The sequence below is a fragment of the Musca autumnalis genome, unplaced genomic scaffold (genome assembly GCF_047663935.1).
Source record: "Musca autumnalis isolate F117 unplaced genomic scaffold, ASM4766393v1 scaffold_2, whole genome shotgun sequence".
NCBI classification, from domain to species: domain Eukaryota; kingdom Metazoa; phylum Arthropoda; class Insecta; order Diptera; family Muscidae; genus Musca; species Musca autumnalis.
The window spans coordinates 30188495-30204543 of record NW_027411755.1 but is presented as its reverse complement, the minus strand read 5'-3'; the positions used below and the strand labels follow the sequence as shown (position 1 = coordinate 30204543).

General features: G+C 23.5%; 3 long non-coding RNA genes across 3 annotated transcripts; 2 read left to right on the top strand and 1 right to left on the bottom strand.

Moving 5' to 3' along the window:
• The first annotated feature begins 5334 nt into the window (after positions 1–5334).
• LOC141392633 (uncharacterized) lies at positions 5335–5752 on the top strand. Its single transcript, XR_012409807.1, has 2 exons — positions 5335–5557; positions 5616–5752. It is a non-coding gene; the product is annotated as an uncharacterized lncRNA (long non-coding RNA).
• A 2370-nt stretch (positions 5753–8122) lies between these two features.
• Positions 8123–8436, bottom strand: LOC141392632 (uncharacterized). Its single transcript, XR_012409806.1, has 2 exons — positions 8294–8436; positions 8123–8216 (listed from the first exon to the last, which is right to left on the bottom strand). It is a non-coding gene; the product is annotated as an uncharacterized lncRNA (long non-coding RNA).
• Positions 8437–8653: 217 nt separating this feature from the next.
• LOC141392631 (uncharacterized) lies at positions 8654–9117 on the top strand. The gene is made up of 2 exons (XR_012409805.1): positions 8654–8781; positions 8839–9117. It is a non-coding gene; the product is annotated as an uncharacterized lncRNA (long non-coding RNA).
• The last annotated feature ends 6932 nt before the right edge of the window (positions 9118–16049 follow it).

The window sequence follows — 16049 nt, the reverse complement described above, 5'->3', positions numbered from 1 at the left end:
TATTCTTTAAAAATCCACGTTTATTGTTGTGATGATGGATGAAAAAATATTCTTTAAAAATCCACGTTTATTGTTGTGATGATGGATGAAAAAATATTCTTTAAAAATCCACGTTTATTGTTGTGATGATGGATGAAAAAATATTCTTTAAAAATCCACGTTTATTGTTGTGATGATGGATGAAAAAATATTCTTTAAAAATCCACGTTTATTGTTGTGATGATGGATGAAAAAATATTCTTTAAAAATCCACGTTTATTGTTGTGATGATGGATGAAAAAATATTCTTTAAAAAATCCCCATTTATTGTTGTGATGATGGATGAAAAAATATTCTTTAAAAAAATCCACGTTTATTGTTGTGATGATGGATGAAAAAATATTCTTTAAAAAATCCCCGTTTATTGTTGTGATGATGGATGAAAAAATATTCTTTAAAAATCCACGTTTATTGTTGTGATGATGGATGAAAAAATATTCTTTAAAAATCCACGTTTATTGTTGTGATGATGGATGAAAAAATATTCTTTAAAAAAATCCACGTTTATTGTTGTGATGATGGATGAAAAAATATTCTTTAAAAAATCCACGTTTATTGTTGTGATGATGGATGAAAAAATATTCTTTAAAAAATCCACGTTTATTGTTGTGATGATGGATGAAAAAATATTCTTTAAAAAATCCACGTTTATTGTTGTGATGATGGATGAAAAAATATTCTTTAAAAAATCCACGTTTATTGTTGTGATGATGGATGAAAAAATATTCTTTAAAAAATCCACGTTTATTGTTGCGATGATGGATAAAAAAATATTCTTTAAAAAATCCACGTTTATTGTTGTGATGATGGTTGAAAAAATATTCTTTAAAAATCCACGTTTATTGTTGTGATGATGGATGAAAAAATATTCTTTAAAAATCCACGTTTATTGTTGTGATGATGGATGAAAAAATATTCTTTAAAAATCCACGTTTATTGTTGTGATGATGGATGAAAAAATATTCTTTAAAAAATCCACGTTTATTGTTGCGATGATGGATAAAAAAATATTCTTTAAAAAATCCACGTTTATTGTTGTGATGATGGTTGAAAAAATATTCTTTAAAAATCCACGTTTATTGTTGTGATGATGGATGAAAAAATATTCTTTAAAAATCCACGTTTATTGTTGTGATGATGGATGAAAAAATATTCTTTAAAAAATCCACGTTTATTGTTGCGATGATGGATAAAAAAATATTCTTTAAAAAATCCACGTTTATTGTTGTGATGATGGATGAAAAAATATTCTTTAAAAAATCCACGTTTATTGTTGCGATGATGGATAAAAAAATATTCTTTAAAAAATCCACGTTTATTGTTGTGATGATGGTTGAAAAAATATTCTTTAAAAATCCACGTTTATTGTTGTGATGATGGATGAAAAAATATTCTTTAAAAATCCACGTTTATTGTTGTGATGATGGATGAAAAAATATTCTTTAAAAATCCACGTTTATTGTTGTGATGATGGATGAAAAAATATTCTTTAAAAAATCCACGTTTATTGTTGTGATGATGGATGAAAAAATATTCTTTAAAAAAATCCACGTTTATTGTTGTGATGATGGATGAAAAAATATTCTTTAAAAAATCCCCGTTTATTGTTGTGATGATGGATGAAAAAATATTCTTTAAAAATCCACGTTTATTGTTGTGATGATGGATGAAAAAATATTCTTTAAAAATCCACGTTTATTGTTGTGATGATGGATGAAAAAATATTCTTTAAAAAAATCCACGTTTATTGTTGTGATGATGGATGAAAAAATATTCTTTAAAAAATCCACGTTTATTGTTGTGATGATGGATGAAAAAATATTCTTTAAAAAATCCACGTTTATTGTTGTGATGATGGATGAAAAAATATTCTTTAAAAAATCCACGTTTATTGTTGCGATGATGGATAAAAAAATATTCTTTAAAAAATCCACGTTTATTGTTGTGATGATGGTTGAAAAAATATTCTTTAAAAATCCACGTTTATTGTTGTGATGATGGATGAAAAAATATTCTTTAAAAATCCACGTTTATTGTTGTGATGATGGATGAAAAAATATTCTTTAAAAATCCACGTTTATTGTTGTGATGATGGATGAAAAAATATTCTTTAAAAATCCACGTTTATTGTTGTGATGATGGATGAAAAAATATTCTTTAAAAAATCCACGTTCATTGTTGCGATGATGGATGAAAAAATATTCTTTAAAAATCCACGTTTATTGTTGTGATGATGGATGAAAAAATATTCTTTAAAAATCCACGTTTATTGTTGTGATGATGGATGAAAAAATATTCTTTAAAAATCCACGTTTATTGTTGTGATGATGGATGAAAAAATATTCTTTAAAAATCCACGTTTATTGTTGTGATGATGAATGAAAAAATATTCTTTAAAAATCCACGTTTATTGTTGTGATGATGGATGAAAAAATATTCTTTAAAAAATCCACGTTTATTGTTGCGATGATGGATAAAAAAATATTCTTTAAAAAATCCACGTTTATTGTTGTGATGATGGATGAAAAAATATTCTTTAAAAAATCCACGTTTATTGTTGCGATGATGGATAAAAAAATATTCTTTAAAAAATCCACGTTTATTTTTGTGATGATGGTTGAAAAAATATTCTTTAAAAATCCACGTTTATTGTTGTGATGATGGATGAAAAAATATTCTTTAAAAATCCACGTTTATTGTTGTGATGATGGATAAAAAAATATTCTTTAAAAATCCACGTTTATTGTTGTGATGATGGATGAAAAAATATTCTTTAAAAAAATCCACGTTTATTGTTGTGATGATGGATGAAAAAATATTCTTTAAAAAATCCCCGTTTATTGTTGTGATGATGGATGAAAAAATATTCTTTAAAAATCCACGTTTATTGTTGTGATGATGGATGAAAAAATATTCTTTAAAAAATCCCCGTTTATTGTTGTGATGATGGATGAAAAAATATTCTTTAAAAAAATCCACGTTTATTGTTGTGATGATGGATGAAAAAATATTCTTTTAAAAAATCCCCGTTTATTGTTGTGATGATGGATGAAAAAATATTCTTTAAAAATCCACGTTTATTGTTGTGATGATGGATGAAAAAATATTCTTTAAAAATCCACGTTTATTGTTGTGATGATGGATGAAAAAATATTCTTTAAAAAAATCCACGTTTATTGTTGTGATGATGGATGAAAAAATATTCTTTAAAAAATCCACGTTTATTGTTGTGATGATGGATGAAAAAATATTCTTTAAAAATCCACGTTTATTGTTGTGATGATGGATGAAAAAATATTCTTTAAAAATCCACGTTTATTGTTGTGATGATGGATGAAAAAATATTCTTTAAAAATCCACGTTTATTGTTGTGATGATGGATGAAAAAATATTCTTTAAAAAATCCCCGTTTATTGTTGCGATGATGGATAAAAAAATATTCTTTAAAAAATCCACGTTTATTGTTGTGATGATGGCTGAAAAAATATTCTTTAAAAATCCACGTTTATTGTTGTGATGATGGATGAAAAAATATTCTTTAAAAATCCACGTTTATTGTTGTGATGATGGATGAAAAAATATTCTTTAAAAATCCACGTTTATTGTTGTGATGATGGATGAAAAAATATTCTTTAAAAAATCCACGTTTATTGTTGCGATGATGGATAAAAAAATATTCTTTAAAAAATCCACGTTTATTGTTGTGATGATGGTTGAAAAAATATTCTTTAAAAATCCACGTTTATTGTTGTGATGATGGATGAAAAAATATTCTTTAAAAATCCACGTTTATTGTTGTGATGATGGATGAAAAAATATTCTTTAAAAATCCACGTTTATTGTTGTGATGATGGATGAAAAAATATTCTTTAAAAAATCCACGTTTATTGTTGCGATGATGGATAAAAAAATATTCTTTAAAAAATCCACGTTTATTGTTGTGATGATGGTTGAAAAAATATTCTTTAAAAAATCCACGTTTATTGTTGTGATGATGGATGAAAAAATATTCTTTAAAAAATCCACGTTTATTGTTGTGATGATGGATGAAAAAATATTCTTTAAAAATCCACGTTTATTGTTGTGATGATGGATGAAAAAATATTCTTTAAAAAATCCACGTTTATTGTTGTGATGATGGATAAAAAAATATTCTTTAAAAAATCCACGTTTATTGTTGTGATGATGGATAAAAAAATATTCTTTAAAAAATCCACGTTTATTGTTGTGATGATGGTTGAAAAAATATTCTTTAAAAATCCACGTTTATTGTTGTGATGATGGATGAAAAAATATTCTTTAAAAATCCACGTTTATTGTTGTGATGATGGATGAAAAAATATTCTTTAAAAATCCACGTTTATTGTTGTGATGATGGATGAAAAAATATTCTTTAAAAAATCCACGTTTATTGTTGTGATGATGGATAAAAAAATATTCTTTAAAAAATCCACGTTTATTGTTGTGATGATGGATGAAAAAATATTCCTTAAAAAATCCACGTTTATTGCTGATGGTGGATGAAAAAATGTTCTTTAAAAATCCACGTTTATTGTTGTGATGATGGATAAAAAAAGATTCTTTAAAAAATCCACGTTTATTGTTGTGATGATGGATGAAAAAATATTCATTATCACAACAATAAACGTGGATTTTTTAAAGAATATTTTTTCATTCATCATCACAACAATAAACGTAGATTTTTTAAAGAATATTTTTTCATCCATCATCACAACAATAAACGTGGATTTTTTAAAGAATATTTTTTCATCGACCTTTAGATCAATAAACGTGGATTTTTTAAAAAATATTTTCTCAACAACCAACAAACGTGGATTTAAAAAATATTTTTTCAACGACCAACAAACGTGGATTTAAGAAATATTTTTTTCAGCGACCAATAAACGTGTTTTTTAACTATTTTTTCAACGACCAATACAGAATATTTCTTCATCGACCTTCAGAAGAATAAATGTGGATTTTTTTAAAAAAATATGTTGTCATCCACCTTCAGGTTAATAAACGTGGATTTTTTTAAATAATTTTTCATCGACCTTCAGAACAATAAACGTAGATTGTTTTTTTAAATATTTTTCAACGACCAATACAGAATATTTTTTCATCGGCCTTCAGAAGAATAAATGTGGATTTTTTAAAAAATATTTTTTCATTGACCTTCAAAACAATAAACGTGGAATTTTTTTTTAAATATTTTTTCATCCACCTTCAGACCAATAAATGTGGAATTTTTACAGAATATTTTTTCAGATCAATAAACCGCCTCATATTGTAAATTTGGAATATATTATTAAATAATTGCATTACATTTCTATATTAATATGAAATGATCATTATGTCAACTCACGTTTTGCATAAATTTTACAAAAATTCAGTTTATAGCTTTTTCTATAAATTTCAACTAAAAACTTCATTGGCACATATTTCTAAAATGAAATTTCTACCTTTGGCATTCTTGGCAATAGCTCTGTTCGCAGGCTATGCTGCAGCTGATCCCAGCGTAAGTAATCCTATTAAAATTATCAAGTAATGTCATAGAAACTACTTGTGTTTTACAGTTACCAAGAGGCGTATATATTCCTCCATGATAAGTTCAGATCTGGTAGTTGGAAACAAGTCATGATTTATTTCAGACATAACATATGTGACAATCAATGAAAAATATATAACAAATAAAAATGATATTCAATATAAAGGCATGTTGGAAACCATAGTCTTATATACTTGCTTAGTTCACGGTGGCCGACGATAAAGTATTCTTTAACAAATACAAGTTTATTGGTCTGAAGGTCGCTGAAAAAAATTTCTTCAAAATTCCACGTTTATTGGTCTAAAGGTCGATGAAAAAATTCTCTTTAAAAATCCACGTTTATTGGTCTGAACGTCGCTGAAAAAATTTTCTTTAAAAATCCAAGTTTATTGGTCTGAAGGTCGATGAAAAAATTTTCTTTAAAAATCCACGTTTATTGGTCTGAAGGTCGATGAAAAAATATTTTTAAAAAATTCCGCGTTTTTTGCCTGATTATGGCTGAAAAAATATTCTTTAAAAATTCCACGTTTTTGTCTGATGATGGCTGAAAAAATATTCTTAAAAAATTCCATGGTTTTTGCCTGATTATGGCTGAAAAAACATTCTTTAAAAAATCCACGTTTATTAGTCTGAAGGTCGATAAAAAACTATTCTTAAAAAATTCCACGTTTATTGCTGTGATGATGGATGAAAAAATATTTTTTAAAAAATTCCACGTTTATTGCTGTGATGATGGATGAAAAAATATTTTTTAAAAAATTCCACGTTTATTGCTGTGATGATGGATGAAAAAATATTTTTTAAAAAATCCACGTTTATTGTTGTGATGACGGATTAAAAAATATTCTTTGAAAAATCAACGCTTTATTGTTGTGACGATGGATGAAAAAATGTTCTTTAACAAATCCACGTTTATTGCGGCGATGATGGATAAAAAATATTCTTAAAAAAATCCACGTTTATTGTTGTGATGATGGATAAAAAAAATATTCTTTAAAAAATCCACGTTTATTGTTGTGATGATGAATGAAAAAATATTCTTTAAAAAATCCACGTTTATTGTTGTGATGATGGATGAAAAAATATTCTTTAAAAAATCCACGTTTATTGTTGTGATGATGGATGAAAAAATATTCTTTAAAAAATCCACGTTTATTGTTGTGATGATGGATGAAAAAATATTTTTTAAAAAAATCAACGTTTATTGTTGTGATGATGGATGAAAAAATATTCTTTAAAAAAATCCACGTTTATTGTTGTGATGATGGATGAAAAAATATTCTTTAAAAAATCCACGTTTATTGTTGTGATGATGGATGAAAAAATATTCTTTAAAAAATCCACGTTTATTGTTGTGATGATGGATGAAAAAATATTCTTTAAAAAATCCACGTTTATTGTTGTGATGATGGATGAAAAAATATTCTTTAAAAAATCCACGTTTATTGTTGTGATGATGGATGAAAAAATATTCTTTAAAAAATCCATGTTTATTGTTGTGATGATGGATGAAAAAATATTCTTTAAAAAATCCACGTTTATTGTTGTGATGATGGATGAAAAAATATTCTTTAAAAAATCCACGTTTATTGTTGTGATGATGGATGAAAAAATATTCTTTAAAAAATCCACGTTTATTGTTGTGATGATGGATGAAAAAATATTCTTTAAAAAATCCACGTTTATTGTTGTGATGATGGATGAAAAAATATTCTTTAAAAAATCCACGTTTATTGTTGTGATGATGGATGAAAAAATATTCTTTAAAAAATCCACGTTTATTGTTGTGATGATGGATGAAAAAATATTCTTTAAAAAATCCACGTTTATTGTTGTGATGATGGATGAAAAAATATTCTTTAAAAAATCCACGTTTATTGTTGTGATGATGGATGAAAAAATATTCTTTAAAAAATCCACGTTTATTGTTGTGATGATGGATGAAAAAATATTCTTTAAAAAATCCACGTTTATTGTTGTGATGATGGATGAAAAAATATTCTTTAAAAAATCCACGTTTATTGTTGTGATGATGGATGAAAAAATATTTTTTTTAAAAAATCCACGTTTATTGCTGTGATGATGGATGAAAAATATTTTTTTAAAAAATCCACGTTTATTGCTGTGATGATGGATGAAAAAATATTTTTTTAAAAATCCACGTTTATTGCTGTGATGATGGATGAAAAAATATTTTTTAAAAAATCCACGTTTATTGCTGTGATGATCGATGAAAAAATATTTTTTAAAAAATCCACGTTTATTGTTGTTATGGTGGATGAAAAACTGTTCTTTAAAAAATCCATGTTTATTGTTGTGACGAGGGATGAAAAAATATTCTTTAAAATATCCACGTTTATTGTTGTGATGATGGATGAAAAAATATTCTTTAAAAAATCCATGTTTGTTGAAAAAATATTCTTTGTTGAAAAATATTTTTTGAAAAATGATGGATGAAAAAAAATTCTTTAAAAAATCCATGTTTTTTTGGTCTGAAGGTAGCTGAAAAATTATTCTTTTAAATAAAAAACCCACTTATTTTTTATTTAAGCTTTATTTATTTAGGTTAGATTGAAGTTCACATTATCCACAGCTACATTTCGACCTCCATTTAAACCCTTTTTGTACGCTTAAAAAATAAAAGTTAATAATTTTAATTTATTTAATTATAATTACATGATTTAAATTATAGTTATAGTTACTTACAACAGAGGCATTTGCAGTACCTGCAAGTAAGGTAAAAGCTACAAGTCCCAAGGATAAAAACTTCATTTTCTTGGTATACAAAAATTCTTTAGCTGCTTTAATTTAATGGACTGCAATTCTGTTATTTTTTCAGTCGGATTTTATTTATTTTGCAGTTTATATAGAATTTTGTAATTCTATGCTAATTTAAGTGGGAAATTTTTAAAATGTGGTTCTCCATAATTTTTTTCAAATACGGCCTAGTAAAATATGAAGTTCACGTTACAATTAATCACGCTATGTTTAAAATACATTGCCATTAATGTTCATAATTCCTTTAAGTTCCGTAACTAATCCGTAACGTGTAAAATTTTGTTTTAAAAATTACCTACAAATACCGCTTCACATAATTTGTATCTCACATTTTACCCCAAAAAATGAAATACTTACTTTCGGCACTGATGACAATAGCTCTTTTCGCTGGCTATTCTGTAGCTTTTGAAGATTTCGTGAGTTAACTTACTAAACTGATATACATATTTCTGATAAACCAATTTAATTTTTAGTTAGCGAGAGACTTATTTAAATCCACCAAATAAGTTATAATGTAGTTTGAAGATTCGTTTAAAGATTCCCCTTAACCTTATAATCTGCTTTAAATTACAATTTTCGGTAAGGACACATTCAACCTTGGACATATCTACCTAAAGCCGGCAACATGTTCATAATTCTCCTTACGTTAGTACAATTTTTACACTTACTTAGGCCTTATGACTGCGGTTTGGACGGTCTTAACGCCCAAGATTAAGTATAATAAAAATACAATTTTTACGCTATGGAATCAATGATTATAAAGTTTTTTTTTTCGATTTTAAATATTTGGGTTTTAAGAACGAAACAGGTGGTGACTTATTTTTTGAAAATATTTTTTAAAGAAATCCACGTTTATTTGTTGAAAATATTTTTTAAAGAAATCAACGTTTATTTGTTGAAAATATTTTTTAAAGAAATCCACGTTTATTCGTTGAAAATATTTTTTTAAGAAATCCACGTTTATTTGTTGAAAATATTTTTTAAAGAAATCCACGTTTTTTTGTTAAAAATATTTTTTAAAGAAATCCACGTTTATTTGTTGAAAATATTTTTTAAAGAAATCCACGTTTTTTTGTTAAAAATATTTTTTAAAGAAATCCACGTTTATTTGTTGAAAATATTTTTTAAAGAAATCCACGTTTTTTTGTTAAAAATATTTTTTAAAGAAATCCACGTTTATTTGTTGAAAATATTTTTTAAAGAAATCCACGTTTTTTTGTTAAAAATATTTTTTAAAGAAATCCACGTTTATTTGTTGAAAATATTTTTTAAAGAAATCCACGTTTTTTTGTTAAAAATATTTTTTAAAGAAATCCACGTTTATTTGTTGAAAATATTTTTTAAAGAAATCCACGTTTTTTTGTTAAAAATATTTTTTAAAGAAATCCACGTTTATTTGTTGAAAATATTTTTTAAAGAAATCCACGTTTTTTTGTTAAAAATATTTTTTAAAGAAATCCACGTTTATTTGTTGAAAATATTTTTTAAAGAAGAAAATATTTTTTAAAGAAATCCACGTTTTTTTGTTAAAAATATTTTTTAAAGAAATCCACGTTTATTTGTTGAAAATATTTTTTAAAGAAATCCACGTTTTTTTGTTAAAAATATTTTTTAAAGAAATCCACGTTTATTTGTTGAAAATATTTTTTAAAGAAATCCACGTTTTTTTTGTTAAAAATATTTTTTAAAGAAATCCACGTTTATTTGTTGAAAATATTTTTTAAAGAAATCCACGTTTTTTTGTTAAAAATATTTTTTAAAGAAATCCACGTTTATTTGTTGAAAATATTTTTTAAAGAAATCCACGTTTTTTTGTTAAAAATATTTTTTAAAGAAATCCACGTTTATTTGTTGAAAATATTTTTTAAAGAAATCCACGTTTTTTTGTTAAAAATATTTTTTAAAGAAATCCACGTTTATTTGTTGAAAATATTTTTTAAAGAAATCCACGTTTTTTTGTTAAAAATATTTTTTAAAGAAATCCACGTTTATTTGTTGAAAATATTTTTTAAAGAAATCCACGTTTTTTTGTTAAAAATATTTTTTAAAGAAATCCACGTTTATTTGTTGAAAATATTTTTTAAAGAAGAAAATATTTTTTAAAGAAATCCACGTTTATTTGTTGAAAATATTTTTTAAAGAAATCCACGTTTATTTGTTGAAAATATTTTTTAAAGAAATCCACGTTTTTTTGTTAAAAATATTTTTTAAAGAAATCCACGTTTATTTGTTGAAAATATTTTTTAAAGAAATCCACGTTTTTTTGTTAAAAATATTTTTTAAAGAAATCCACGTTTATTTGTTGAAAATATTTTTTAAAGAAATCCACGTTTTTTTGTTAAAAATATTTTTTAAAGAAATCCACGTTTATTTGTTGAAAATATTTTTTAAAGAAATCCACGTTTTTTTGTTAAAAATATTTTTTAAAGAAATCCACGTTTATTTGTTGAAAATATTTTTTAAAGAAATCCACGTTTTTTTGTTAAAAATATTTTTTAAAGAAATCCACGTTTATTTGTTGAAAATATTTTTTAAAGAAATCCACGTTTTTTTGTTAAAAATATTTTTTAAAGAAATCCACGTTTATTTGTTGAAAATATTTTTTAAAGAAATCCACGTTTTTTTGTTAAAAATATTTTTTAAAGAAATCCACGTTTATTTGTTGAAAATATTTTTTAAAGAAATCCACGTTTTTTTGTTAAAAATATTTTTTAAAGAAATCCACGTTTATTTGTTGAAAATATTTTTTAAAGAAATCCACGTTTTTTTGTTAAAAATATTTTTTAAAGAAATCCACGTTTATTTGTTGAAAATATTTTTTAAAGAAATCCACGTTTTTTTGTTAAAAATATTTTTTAAAGAAATCCACGTTTATTTGTTGAAAATATTTTTTAAAGAAATCCACGTTTTTTTGTTAAAAATATTTTTTAAAGAAATCCACGTTTATTTGTTGAAAATATTTTTTAAAGAAATCCACGTTTTTTTGTTAAAAATATTTTTTAAAGAAATCCACGTTTATTTGTTGAAAATATTTTTTAAAGAAATCCACGTTTTTTTGTTAAAAATATTTTTTAAAGAAATCCACGTTTATTTGTTGAAAATATTTTTTAAAGAAATCCACGTTTTTTTGTTAAAAATATTTTTTAAAGAAATCCACGTTTATTTGTTGAAAATATTTTTTAAAAAGAAAATATTTTTTAAAGAAATCCACGTTTATTTGTTGAAAATATTTTTTAAAGAAATCCACGTTTATTTGTTGAAAATATTTTTTAAAGAAATCCACGTTTATTTGTTGAAAATATTTTTTAAAGAAATCCACGTTTATTTGTTGAAAATATTTTTTAAAGAAATCCACGTTTATTTGTTGAAAATATTTTTTAAAAAAATCCACGTTTATTTGTTGAAAATATTTTTTAAAGAAATCCACGTTTATTTGTTGAAAATATTTTTTAAAGAAATCCACGTTTATTTGTTGAAAATATTTTTTAAAGAAATCCACGTTTATTTGTTGAAAATATTTTTTAAAGAAATCCACGTTTATTTGTTGAAAATATTTTTTAAAAAAATCCACGTTTATTTGTTGAAAATATTTTTTAAAGAAATCCACGTTTATTTGTTGAAAATATTTTTTAAAGAAATCCACGTTTATTTGTTGAAAATATTTTTTAAAGAAATCCACGTTTATTTGTTGAAAATATTTTTTAAAGAAATCCACGTTTATTTGTTGAAAATATTTTTTAAAGAAATCCACGTTTATTTGTTGAAAATATTTTTTAAAGAAATCCACGTTTATTTGTTGAAAATATTTTTTAAAGAAATGCACGTTTATTTGTTGAAAATATTTTTTAAAGAAATCCACGTTTATTTGTTGAAAATATTTTTTAAAGAAATCCACGTTTATTTGTTGAAAATATTTTTTAAAGAAATCCACGTTTATTTGTTGAAAATATGTTTTAAAGAAATCCACGTTTATTTGTTGAAAATATTTTTTAAAGAAATCCACGTTTATTTGTTGAAAATATTTTTTAAAGAAATCCACGTTTATTTGTTGAAAATATTTTTTAAAGAAATCCACGTTTATTTGTTGAAAATATTTTTTAAAGAAATCCACGTTTATTTGTTGAAAATATTTTTTAAAGAAATCCACGTTTATTTGTTGAAAATATTTTTTAAAAAAATCCACGTTTATTTGTTGAAAATATTTTTTAAAGAAATCCACGTTTATTTGTTGAAAATATTTTTTAAAAAAATCCACGTTTGTTTGTTGAAAATATTTTTTAAAAAAATCCACGTTTATTTGTTGAACATATTTTTTAAAGAAATCCACGTTTATTTGTTGAAAATATTTTTTAAAGAAATCCACGTTTATTTGTTGAAAATATTTTTTAAAGAAATTCACGTTTATTTGTTGAAAATATTTTTTAAAGAAATCCACGTTTATTTGTTGAAAATATTTTTGAAAGAAATCCACGTTTATTTGTTGAAAATATTTTTTAAAGAAATCCACGTTTATTTGTTGAAAATATTTTTTAAAGAAATCCACGTTTATTTGTTGAAAATATTTTTTAAAGAAATCCACGTTTATTTGTTGAAAATATTTTTTAAAGAAATCCACGTTTATTTGTTGAAAATATTTTTTAAAGAAATCCACGTTTATTTGTTGAAAATATTTTTTAAAGAAATCCACGTTTATTTGTTGAAAATATTTTTTAAAGAAATCCACGTTTATTTGTTGAAAATATTTTTTAAAGAAATCCACGTTTATTTGTTGAAAATATTTTTTAAAGAAATCCACGTTTATTTGTTGAAAATATTTTTTAAAGAAATCCACGTTTATTTGTTGAAAATATTTTTTAAAGAAATCCACGTTTATTTGTTGAAAATATTTTTTAAAGAAATCCACGTTTATTTGTTGAAAATATTTTTGAAAGAAATCCACGTTTATTTGTTGAAAATATTTTTGAAAGAAATCCACGTTTATTTGTTGAAAATATTTTTGAAAGAAATCCACGTTTATTTGTTGAAAATATTTTTGAAAGAAATCCACGTTTATTTGTTGAAAATATTTTTGAAAGAAATCCACGTTTATTTGTTGAAAATATTTTTGAAAGAAATCCACGTTTATTTGTTGAAAATATTTTTGAAAGAAATCCACGTTTATTTGTTGAAAATATTTTTGAAAGAAATCCACGTTTATTTGTTGAAAATATTTTTGAAAGAAATCCACGTTTATTTGTTGAAAATATTTTTGAAAGAAATCCACGTTTATTTGTTGAAAATATTTTTGAAAGAAATCCACGTTTATTTGTTGAAAATATTTTTGAAAGAAATCCACGTTTATTTGTTGAAAATATTTTTGAAAGAAATCCACGTTTATTTGTTGAAAATATTTTTGAAAGAAATCCACGTTTATTTGTTGAAAATATTTTTGAAAGAAATCCACGTTTATTTGTTGAAAATATTTTTGAAAGAAATCCACGTTTATTTGTTGAAAATATTTTTGAAAGAAATCCACGTTTATTTGTTGAAAATATTTTTGAAAGAAATCCACGTTTATTTGTTGAAAATATTTTTGAAAGAAATCCACGTTTATTTGTTGAAAATATTTTTGAAAGAAATCCACGTTTATTTGTTGAAAATATTTTTGAAAGAAATCCACGTTTATTTGTTGAAAATATTTTTGAAAGAAATCCACGTTTATTTGTTGAAAATATTTTTGAAAGAAATCCACGTTTATTTGTTGAAAATATTTTTGAAAGAAATCCACGTTTATTTGTTGAAAATATTTTTGAAAGAAATCCACGTTTATTTGTTGAAAATATTTTTGAAAGAAATCCACGTTTATTTGTTGAAAATATTTTTGAAAGAAATCCACGTTTATTTGTTGAAAATATTTTTGAAAGAAATCCACGTTTATTTGTTGAAAATATTTTTGAAAGAAATCCACGTTTATTTGTTGAAAATATTTTTGAAAGAAATCCACGTTTATTTGTTGAAAATATTTTTGAAAGAAATCCACGTTTATTTGTTGAAAATATTTTTGAAAGAAATCCACGTTTATTTGTTGAAAATATTTTTGAAAGAAATCCACGTTTATTTGTTGAAAATATTTTTGAAAGAAATCCACGTTTATTTGTTGAAAATATTTTTGAAAGAAATCCACGTTTATTTGTTGAAAATATTTTTGAAAGAAATCCACGTTTATTTGTTGAAAATATTTTTGAAAGAAATCCACGTTTATTTGTTGAAAATATTTTTGAAAGAAATCCACGTTTATTTGTTGAAAATATTTTTGAAAGAAATCCACGTTTATTTGTTGAAAATATTTTTGAAAGAAATCCACGTTTATTTGTTGAAAATATTTTTGAAAGAAATCCACGTTTATTTGTTGAAAATATTTTTGAAAGAAATCCACGTTTATTTGTTGAAAATATTTTTGAAAGAAATCCACGTTTATTTGTTGAAAATATTTTTGAAAGAAATCCACGTTTATTTGTTGAAAATATTTTTGAAAGAAATCCACGTTTATTTGTTGAAAATATTTTTGAAAGAAATCCACGTTTATTTGTTGAAAATATTTTTGAAAGAAATCCACGTTTATTTGTTGAAAATATTTTTGAAAGAAATCCACGTTTATTTGTTGAAAATATTTTTGAAAGAAATCCACGTTTATTTGTTGAAAATATTTTTGAAAGAAATCCACGTTTATTTGTTGAAAATATTTTTGAAAGAAATCCACGTTTATTTGTTGAAAATATTTTTGAAAGAAATCCACGTTTATTTGTTGAAAATATTTTTGAAAGAAATCCACGTTTATTTGTTGAAAATATTTTTGAAAGAAATCCACGTTTATTTGTTGAAAATATTTTTGAAAGAAATCCACGTTTATTTGTTGAAAATATTTTTGAAAGAAATCCACGTTTATTTGTTGAAAATATTTTTGAAAGAAATCCACGTTTATTTGTTGAAAATATTTTTGAAAGAAATCCACGTTTATTTGTTGAAAATATTTTTGAAAGAAATCCACGTTTATTTGTTGAAAATATTTTTGAAAGAAATCCACGTTTATTTGTTGAAAATATTTTTGAAAGAAATCCACGTTTATTTGTTGAAAATATTTTTGAAAGAAATCCACGTTTATTTGTTGAAAATATTTTTGAAAGAAATCCACGTTTATTTGTTGAAAATATTTTTGAAAGAAATCCACGTTTATTTGTTGAAAATATTTTTGAAAGAAATCCACGTTTATTTGTTGAAAATATTTTTGAAAGAAATCCACGTTTATTTGTTGAAAATATTTTTGAAAGAAATCCACGTTTATTTGTTGAAAATATTTTTGAAAGAAATCCACGTTTATTTGTTGAAAATATTTTTGAAAGAAATCCACGTTTATTTGTTGAAAATATTTTTGAAAGAAATCCACGTTTATTTGTTGAAAATATTTTTGAAAGAAATCCACGTTTATTTGTTGAAAATATTTTTGAAAGAAATCCACGTTTATTTGTTGAAAATATTTTTGAAAGAAATCCACGTTTATTTGTTGAAAATATTTTTGAAAGAAATCCACGTTTATTTGTTGAAAATATTTTTGAAAGAAATCCACGTTTATTTGTTGAAAATATTTTTGAAAGAAATCCACGTTTATTTGTTGAAAATATTTTTGAAAGAAATCCACGTTTATTTG